This window comes from Pan paniscus, chromosome 20, assembly GCF_029289425.2.
Source record: "Pan paniscus chromosome 20, NHGRI_mPanPan1-v2.0_pri, whole genome shotgun sequence".
Taxonomy (NCBI): domain Eukaryota; kingdom Metazoa; phylum Chordata; class Mammalia; order Primates; family Hominidae; genus Pan; species Pan paniscus.
Genome location: NC_073269.2, coordinates 61,198,435 through 61,207,663, shown reverse-complemented (window position 1 = coordinate 61,207,663; position 9,229 = coordinate 61,198,435). Strand labels below are relative to the sequence as shown.

General features: G+C 53.4%; 1 protein-coding gene across 1 annotated transcript in view; it reads left to right on the top strand.

Moving 5' to 3' along the window:
* The first annotated feature begins 5,347 nt into the window (after window positions 1–5,347).
* The window catches only part of RDH13 (retinol dehydrogenase 13), a 38,129-nt gene continuing 34,247 nt past the window's right edge, over window positions 5,348–9,229 (top strand). Inside the window, exon 1 of the mRNA XM_008962250.5 lies at window positions 5,348–5,635. The gene's annotated coding sequence lies outside the window, so the exon portion shown is untranslated. The remainder of the gene's footprint in view (window positions 5,636–9,229) is intronic.

The window sequence follows — 9,229 nt, the reverse complement described above, 5'->3', positions numbered from 1 at the left end:
GGCAGGAAAATCACTTGAACCCGGGAGGCAGAGGTTGCGGCGAGCCAATAATTGCACCACTGCACTCCAGCCTAGGCAAGAGAGCGAGGCTCCATCTCAAAAAACAGAAAACAGGCCGGGCGCAGTGGCTCACACCTGTAATCCCAGCACTTTGGGAGGCCGAGGCGGGTGGATCACGAGGTCAGGAGATCGAGACCATCCTGGCTAACACGGTGAAACCCCGTCTCCACTAAAAATACAAAAAATTAGCCGGGCGTGGTGGTGGGCGCCTGTAGTCCCAGCTACTCGGGAGGCTGAGGCAGGAGAATGGCGTGAACCTGGAAGGCAGAGCTTGCAGTGAGCCGAGATTGCGCCATTGCACTCCAGCCTGGGCGACAGAGCGAGACTCTGTCTCAAAAAAGAAGAAGAAAAAAAAAAAGCTGACATCTTGCAAGGCCTTAAGGGACGTGATTCTGATCTCATCTCTTCCTTCTGTGTGTCAGCACACTGGCCTCCTTGCTGCTCTTGGAACATCCAGACCCAGTCCTGCCTCAGGGCCTTTGCACTTGCTATTTCCTCTGCCTGGAATGCTCTTCTACCAGATACCCTCATGCCTCACTTCCTTGCCTCCTTTTGTCTTTGCCTGAATGTCACCTTCTCAGAGGACTGGGTGACCACCCTGTTTCAAATGGCGGCATCCCTTACTCGACTTCTTTTGTTTTTTTTTGAGACAGAGTTTCGCTCTTGTTGCCCAGGCTGGAGTGCAGTGGCACAATCTTGGCTCACCGCAACCTCCACCCCCCAGGTTCAAGTGATTCTCCTGCCTCAGCCTCCTGAGTAGCTGGGACTACAGGCGTGCGCCACCATGCCCGGCTAATTTTGTACTTTTAGTAGAGACAGCATTTCACCATGTTGGCCAGGATGGTCTCGATCTCTTGACCTCGTGATCTGCCTGCCTCGGCCTCCCAAAGTGCTGGGATTACGGGTGTGAGCCACCGCCCCCGGCAACCCAACTTCTTTGTAGTCTCTTTCCTCTCTCCCTACTTCATTTTTGTGTGGAGAACTTTTCACCTTCTTACCCACTATGTTCCTGGTTCATTTTGTCTGTGTCTCCTCCATTAGAATGCAAGCTTCACAGGCTGGGCACGGTGGCACATGCCTGTAATCCCAGCACTTTGGGAGGCTGAGGCGGGTGGATCACTTGAGGTTGGGAGTTCGAGACCAGCCTGGCCAACATGGTGAAAACACATCTCTACTGAAAATATGAAAATTAGCCGGGGGTGGTGGTGTACACCTGTAATCCCAGTTTCTTGGGAGGCTGAGACAAGAAAATTGCTTGAACCCCGGAGGTGGAGGTTGCAGTCAGCCAAGATCACACCATGTCACCAACATGATAAAACCCCATTTCTACTAAAAAAAAAATTAGCCAGAGTTGGTGGTGCACACCTGTAATCCCAGCTTCTTGGGAGACCAAGGCAAGAGAGTGACTTGAACCTGGGAGGTGGAGGTTGCAGTGAGACGAGATGATCATGCCACTGCACTCCAGCCTGGCTGACAGAGCGAGACTCCATCTTAAAAAAAAATGCGGCCGGGTGTGGTGGCTCACGCCTGTAATCCCAGCACTTTGGGAGGCCAAGGCGTGTGGATCACGAGGTCAGGAGATTGAGACCACCCTGGCTAACATGGTGAAACCCCGTCTCTACTAAAAATACAAAACAATTAACCAGACTTGGTGGTGGGTGCCTGTAGTCCCACCTACTCTGGAGGCTGAGGCAGGAGAATGGCGTGAACCCAGGAGGTGGAGATTGCAGTGAGCCAAGATCGCTCCACTGCACTCCAGCCTGGGTGACAGAGCGAGACTCCATCTCAAAAAAAAAAAAAAAAAAAAAATGCAAGCTTCACAAGGGCAAAGATTTTTGTGTGATCAGTCCCCCACTTAATCTGCAGCACATGGAATTGGGTCTAGCACATAGAAAGTGTTGGAGAGATACTTGTTGAGTGAACGAGCTTTTGGCATTTGGTGCATTCATGTGCATTATTGCTTTGTTGCTTCATTCAAGATATGTTGCCTCCATGGTCTATGCTGAGTGAGGCTGGAAATCAGAGAAGGCACATTTTTGCCTTGGATTGATGGGGATGAAGGAACAGAGAGAAAGAGATATAGTGTGGTCTGATGGCAGAGAGCCTCGGGCAGGTGTGGGTCTGAATCCTGGCTTTGCCACTTGATAATTTTGGAGATACTTATTGTGTGCTTATATCTTCTCAGTACATCATAAATGTGTGTGTGTGTGTGTGTGTGTGTGTGTGTGTGTATGCATAATCCTCACCACATCCTATGGAATGGGTCCTATTATCCCCATTTTTTTTTTCTTAATTGAGACAAGGTCTAGTTCTGTGGCCCAGGCTGGAATGCAGTGTCATAATCACAGCTCACTGCAGCCTCGACCTACTAGGGTGATCCTCCCATCTCAGACTATAGATAGATAGATAGATAGATAGATAGATAGATAGATAGATAGATAGATAGTAGAGTCTCCTTATGTTGCCCAGGCTGGTCTCCAACTCCTGGGCTCATGTGATACTCCTGCCTCGTCCTCCCGAAGTGCTGGGATGACAGGCATGAGCCACCCACCACACCCAGCTTATTGGGAGAATAAAGTCAGGTTGTAGAGAGTTGTCAATACAGTACCTGGCAAAGAGGAAACGCAAGGCCGGTGTTAGCAATGGCGAGGACGATGGCCTTTCTTCCCATGCATGCTGCAAGGGAGGACATAAGGGGCTCTGCCAAGGCCAGGAGAGGCTGCTGAGGGTCAGGACAGGCTGCCTGGAGGAGGAGGACAGGCTGCCTGGAGGAGGAGGGAAGGCCAGGAATCACCTTGAAGGATGAGTTTGACAGCCAGTGTCAATCCTAGAAGATAGGGGTGTTCTGGGCCATGCAACTGCCTGAGTGAAGGATGGGGGCTGCAGGGGTGGCCAGCGGGGCTAGGCTGTGAGCTCCTGGCTACCCAGCAGGTGGTCCTGGTGTGTGTAGCAGCGGGTGGGGGAGGTAGGGGTGGAAGGAGGGCCCTTACACTTCTCTTTCTTTGGCTTCTGCAATTCTGTGTTCTCATCACATTCATGCCACAAGTATTTTCTGTGCTTGACCGTACCTGAGTTGGGGTTTGAGGGAAGGAGCAGACCCCTTGCCCCATTGACAGGAGAAAACAGAGGCTCAGAGAGGGAAGTCAGTAGCCTAAGGTTACAGTGGCCCTGGGCTGTGACACAGATGCAGATCTGACTGGGCCTGGGCTCATTTCTTCATGAACAAGGGGAGAAAACTATCTCATAGAAGCATTTGGTGTGGGTCCGAGGCCTTTGGGTCTGAGGGAGGAGGGGCTGGGGTCTGGACTCTTGGGTCTGAGGGAGGAGGGGCTTGGGGCCTGGACTCCTGGGTCTGAGGGAGGAGGGGCTGGGGGCCTGGACTCCTGGGTCTGAGGGAGGAGGGGCTATCTCATTGCTTTGGGGGTGGCGCAGGCGGCCCTCCAGGCCATGGTCTGGAGCAGCAGGTGAGACCGAAACCCGAGCCTCCACCCAAGTCCCAGGGCCCAGGGCCTCTTTCCTCCTTCTGTGGCCGCAAAGGAGGCCCCTCCCTCTCTGTAACCCACAGCAAATGCCTCCCAAATACCAGTCAAAGTGTCCACCCCTGCACAGTCTGAGTCAGCCAGTCCAGGGCGGAGGCAGTAAAGCCCTGTCTTGGCAAGTCACCAGGGAAATCCATCACCGAAGCACCTCTCTCCCCCCTCGGCCTGGCTATTCTGTCATTGGCACCTGTTCTTGGGTGAGTGACAGGGCTCTGTGGTCAGGGTTTGCCTCTGTCCCAGTCTGGGATAGCTGTCTTGGGGGGCTGGCCTTTCTTCCCTCTCACCTGGGATGTCCCAGGAATGGAACAGAATTCTCCTCTGGGGCTTGAAGAGCTCGCCCCCCATCTCCTCCGTTATCCCCACCCCCACACCATCCAACACACATCCTCTAGTCTGTAGGATTTGCTGACAAATTCCTATGACAGCCGGGTGTGGTGCCTCACACCTGTTACCCAGCATTTTGGGAGGCCATCACTTGAGATCAGGAGTTCGAGACCAGCTTAGCCAACATGGTGAAACCCCATCTCTACAAAAGTAGCTGGGTGTGGTGGCGTGCGCTTGTAGTCCCAGCTACTAGGGAGACTGAGGCAGGAGAATCACTTGAACCCGGGAGGCAGAGGTTGCAGCGAGCCATTGCGCCATGCACTCCAGGCTGGGTGACTGACTGAGATTCTGACTCAAAAAAAAAAAAAATCCTATGACAAGGAGAAAGGTCAGATTCCCTGGCAATGGGAGCTGAGGCATGTTCTTGAGAAGGAGGGAGGTTATAAATTAGATGGGGGCTGGGTCTCAGAGAGATATAGCTACTTACATATTAAACAATGAGGCTGAGTGTGGTGTCTCACACCTATAGTCCCAGTACTTTGGGAAGCGGAGGCAGGAGGATCCCTTGAGCCTAGGAGTTTGAAACCAGCCTGGGCAACATAGGGAGATTCCATCCCTACCAAAAAAAAATTTAAAATTAGCCAGGCATAGTGGCCTGCATCTGTGGTCCTAGCTGCTTGGGAGGCTGAGGTGGGAGGATTGCTTGAACCTGGGAGGTCAAGGTACAGTGAGCCACGATTGCACCACTGCACTCCAGCCTGGGTGACAGAGCAAGACCTTGTCTCAAAAAAAGTAATAATTTATTTATTCAATACGTAGCTCCTGAGACAAAATGTGTGCCGTACTCTAGACCCTGCTGGTGTGCACAATTCATGGGGGATATGTGCGCTAATGGAAGTGTGGCACAGGGCAAGGGTGTCCCCAGAGAAAGCCCTAATCCAGCTTTATGGGTGGTTGTATGAGGCACAGAAGCCTTTCCTGGTTAAGGGATAAATGGATGGGGTTTCAAAGGATGAATAGGAGTTTGCCAAGGACAATGAAGCAAAGATTGACATTCTAAGCATTGGGAGTGTCCTATGCAAAATCCCAAAGTGATGTAGTAGCAAATACTTAAGCACCTACAGTGTGCCAAGCATGTTTTATGTGCTGGAGATACAGAGGAGGAGGAGACAGATGAAACCCCAGCCCTTGTGATATTGTCATCCTAGTAGGTGTGGTGGGGAGATAAACAAGTAGACACCTGCATGAATAAGACTTTCAGATTGTGGTAAACCCTGTGGAGGAAACGAAACAGGTGAAGGAACAGAGTCACTAGGAGCAGGCAGGTGCGGCTGCTTCAGGGAGGGTGGTCAGGGAAGGAGGCAGCATCTGAGATTTGACCTCAATTTCGAGAATGAGCCAGGAATGCGGAGAGGATTTCAGGCAGAGGAAACCTTAGGGAGGCTGGCGGGTTAAATCTGCAGGGGTGTGGCTGGCCGGAGGAAGTGAGGTGTGAGACAGTCACGTTGATGGTGACAGCAGCAGTGACCGTAGCAGCCGAGAGGTGGCCGAATGCTTACTCTAATGGGCTGGCCCATCCCTGAGTGTCTAGAGTTCCCAGCCCGCTTAAGGAAGGAAGGAAAACACAGGCAGCTCTAAGTGTACGACGAGAGAGGTCTCATCGGCAGTGAGGAAGCCCAGGCGGGTCCCCTTCCCACCTGAAAGGGGTTCGGGTAGGTTTTTCCTGGGCGTTCCTCTGAGAACACCCAGCCCTGGTGAGGGTGCGGGGAGAGGCGCTTATGGCACAGGGAGGGTGGGTCTGGGAACCGGCCTGGCAGGAGGAGGAGGGAGACTGCCGGCGGCCGGGAGCTGTTTGTTCTCTGGGAGGGATCGTGGCGGGGCGGTTTGTGCAGCCCTTTCCTGAAACCGGAGGAGCCTGGCTCCTTCCCAGGTCTCTGGGGGATGGGTCGGGGCGGGGGGTGGTGACGGGGATAGGACCCCAGACAGACTTAAGTTTGGATCCTGGGTTGGAGCCGGTGACTTCACTCTCAGCTCCCTGAACATCAGGGCCTGCCTTTCTTCCCTCCCTTCCCCTCCTCTCCCCTCCCCTTCTCTCCCCTCCCCTCCCCTCCCCCCCTGCCCTCCCCTCCCCTCCCCCTGCCCTCCCCTGCCCTCCCCTCCCCCTGCCCTCCCCTGCCCTCCCCTCCCCCTGCCCTCCCCTGCCCTCCCCTCCCCCTGCCCTCCCCTGCCCTCCCCTCCCCCTGCCCTCCCCTCCCCCTCCCCTCCCCCTCCCCCTGCCTTCCCCTCCCCTCCCCCTCCCCTCCCTTCCCTCCCTTCCCTTCCCTTCTCCTTCCTTCCTTCCTTTTCTTCCCTTCCCTTCCCCTCCCCTCCCCTCCCCTTCCTTCCTTCCTTCCCTTCCTTTCCCTTCCCTCCCTCCCTCCCTCCCTTTATTCTTTTCTTTTTTTCTTTTCTTTTCTTTCTTGACGGAGTCTTGCTCTGTCGCCCAGGCTGGAGTGCAGTGGCGCGATCTCGGCTCACTGCAAGCTCCGCCTCCCGGGTTCCCACCATTTTCCTGCCTCAGCCTCCCGAGTAGCTGGGACTACAGGCACCCGCCACCGTGCCTGGCTAATTTTTTGTATTTTTAATAGAGACGGGGTTTCACTGTGTTAGCCAGGATGGTCTCGATCTCCTGACCTCGTGATCCACACGCCTCGGCCTCCCAAAGTGCTGGGATTACAGGCCTGAGCCACAGTGCCCGGCCTCCTCTTTCTTTTTTTGAGACAGAATCTCACTCTGTCACCCAGGCTGGAGTGCAGAGGTGTGGTCTCGGCTCACTGCAGCTTCCGCCTCCCAGGCTCAAGCGATTCTCCTGCCTCAGCCTTCCGAGTAGCTGGGACTACAGGCGCGTGCCACCATGCCCAGCTAATTTTTTGGTACTTGTAGTAGAGACAGGGTTTCACCATGTTGGCCAGGCTGGTTTCAAACCCCTAATCTCCAGTGATCTGCCTGCCTTGGCCTCTCAAAGTGCTGGGATTAAAGGTGTGAGCTACCGTGCCAGGCCGTGGAGTAGCTAAACTTATCTTACACTGCTGAGGTCTCTCAAGATGTGTGTAGGGAGAGAGAGTTGGGGGAAGAGAGAGAGACAAAGGAAAAGAGGAAGAGAGAGACGGAGAAAGAGAGGAAGAAAGAGGAAGAGAGAGAAACAGGAAGAGTGAGAGGAGAAAGAGAGGAAGGGGGAGAGAAAGAGAGATGGGGGAGAAAGAGAGAGAGAGAAGGAGACACAGGAGGGGGAGAGAAAGAGGGAGAGAGCGATGAGAGAGATATGAGAGAGAGAAGAGAGAGAGGAGACGCAGAGGAGGGGGACAGAAAGAGGGAGACAGAGAGATGAGAGAGAGAGAGAAAAGACACAGGAGGGGGAGAGAGAGGGAGAGAGAGATGAGAGAGAGAGAGAAAAGACACAGGAGGGGGAGAGAAAGAGGGAGAGAGAGATGAGAGAGAGAGAGAAAAGACACAGGAAGGGGAGAGAGAGGGAGAGAGAGATGAGAGAGAGAGAGAAAAGACACAGGAGGGGGAGAGAGAGGGAGAGAGCGATGAGAGAGAGGTTGATAGCACCCAGCTAATCAATCCGTGGCTTTAGTGCCATGAGCTGGAAGGGAGGAATGGATACTGGGGAACAGTTGGTTGACTTTCCCTGGTGGGACAGTCCCTCTTTCTAGAACTACCTTTCCTATGTCCCCTGTGCTTCTCTCCAGTCCATACTCTACATCTCAGCCAGAAAAGAAGAAATTCTAAAACATGTATCTGCCTGTGACATGACCCTCCGTGGCTCAACACTCTTCAGCGGTACCCAGCGCCCTCTGAGTCAACGCCAAGCTTCCTACCATGGCATTGGAGCCGTGCTCTGGGTCCTTTTACTGATGGCTCCCGCCTCAGCCCTTCCACCCCCTCCCATACCCTGCATGCCAGCCCAGGCAGCCCTCCCTCCTCCCACAATATCTCTCATATGCATTCCTGTCCCATGCCTTCTGCTTAAGCTGTTCCCACAGCCCGGAGTCTCCTCCCTGGCTGAGAGAAATCTTGCCGGCTCACATGGCCGTGATCCCCATCATTTCCTGCAGAAAGCTTTCCCAGCTCTCCGACACGGGGACCTTCTGCCCCTCCTGAGCCCTGAGTCCCCTCCATCTTAACTGGGAGGTCACCTGTTTGCGTGGTGTCTGCTCAGCTTGCAGGCAAGGCCACCAACACCCTCCTTTTCTGTCTTCTTTCCTTCCTACCATCCTCTCCTGTCCACCCTCTGCCTCTCCCTCCCTTCTTCTCTTCTTTCCTTCTAGTTACTGAGCCATGCATGTGTTGCATGCAGCAAGGATGAATAAAATAAAATAAACCTAGAGCAATTATTCCAGTTACTATGGCCATATAACAAATTATTCTAAAACTCAGTGGCTTCAGACAAGGATCATATCTATTTTACTCAAAAACCTACCATCTGCACAGGCCTTGGTGGAGGCAGCTTATCTGTGTGCCCTTTGGTGATGGCTGGGGCTGTCAAGAAGCTGGGGCAGTGCTTGGGCTGCAAAGACTCAAATGGCTAGAGTCTGGGACCACTGGAGCTCCTTGCCCCCCTTTGTTTATCTCTACACAGCCACAGGGTCGCTAAACTTACCTTACACTGCTGAGGCCTCTTAAGATGTGTGTAGGGAGAGAGAGTTGGGGGGAGAGGGAGAGAGAGAACAGAGAGAGAGAGAGAGACACAAGAAGAGAGACAGGAAGAAAGAAGGAGAGAGAGGAAGAGGAAGGGAGAGGAAGAGAGAGAGAAAGAGAAAGAGGGAGAGAGAGAGGACAGAAAGAGACAAAAAGAGAGGAAGAAAAAAGAGAGGAAGAGAGAGGGAGAGAGGAAGACAGAAGGAGGGAGAGGGAGAGAGAGGAAGAGAGAGGAAAGAGGAAGGGAAAGAGAGATGTGAGAGAGAGGGAGAGAGAGAGAAAAGAGGACAGAGGAAGAGAGAGAGAGGAAGAGAGAGGGAGAGAGAGGGAGAGAAGACAGAGAGGGAGAGAGGAAGAGAAAAGGAGAGAGAGAGAGGAGAGATAGAGAAGAACGAGAAAGGAGAGACAGAATGTGAATGAGAATTGGGTGCCATAAACCCTCTGATGGGGAAAGCAAAGGGCATTGTGGGAGAATCCTCTCAGCACCTGGGACAGCACCCAATGCTGATCAGGAACATGTTAACAACCAGGAAAATGGTAAAGGCGTGGACAGCCCACCTGGAGTCCAAACAGATGTTCTAACTCCCTTGGGTGTGTCTGGGAATCAGGTAGGAGATCCTCAGAGG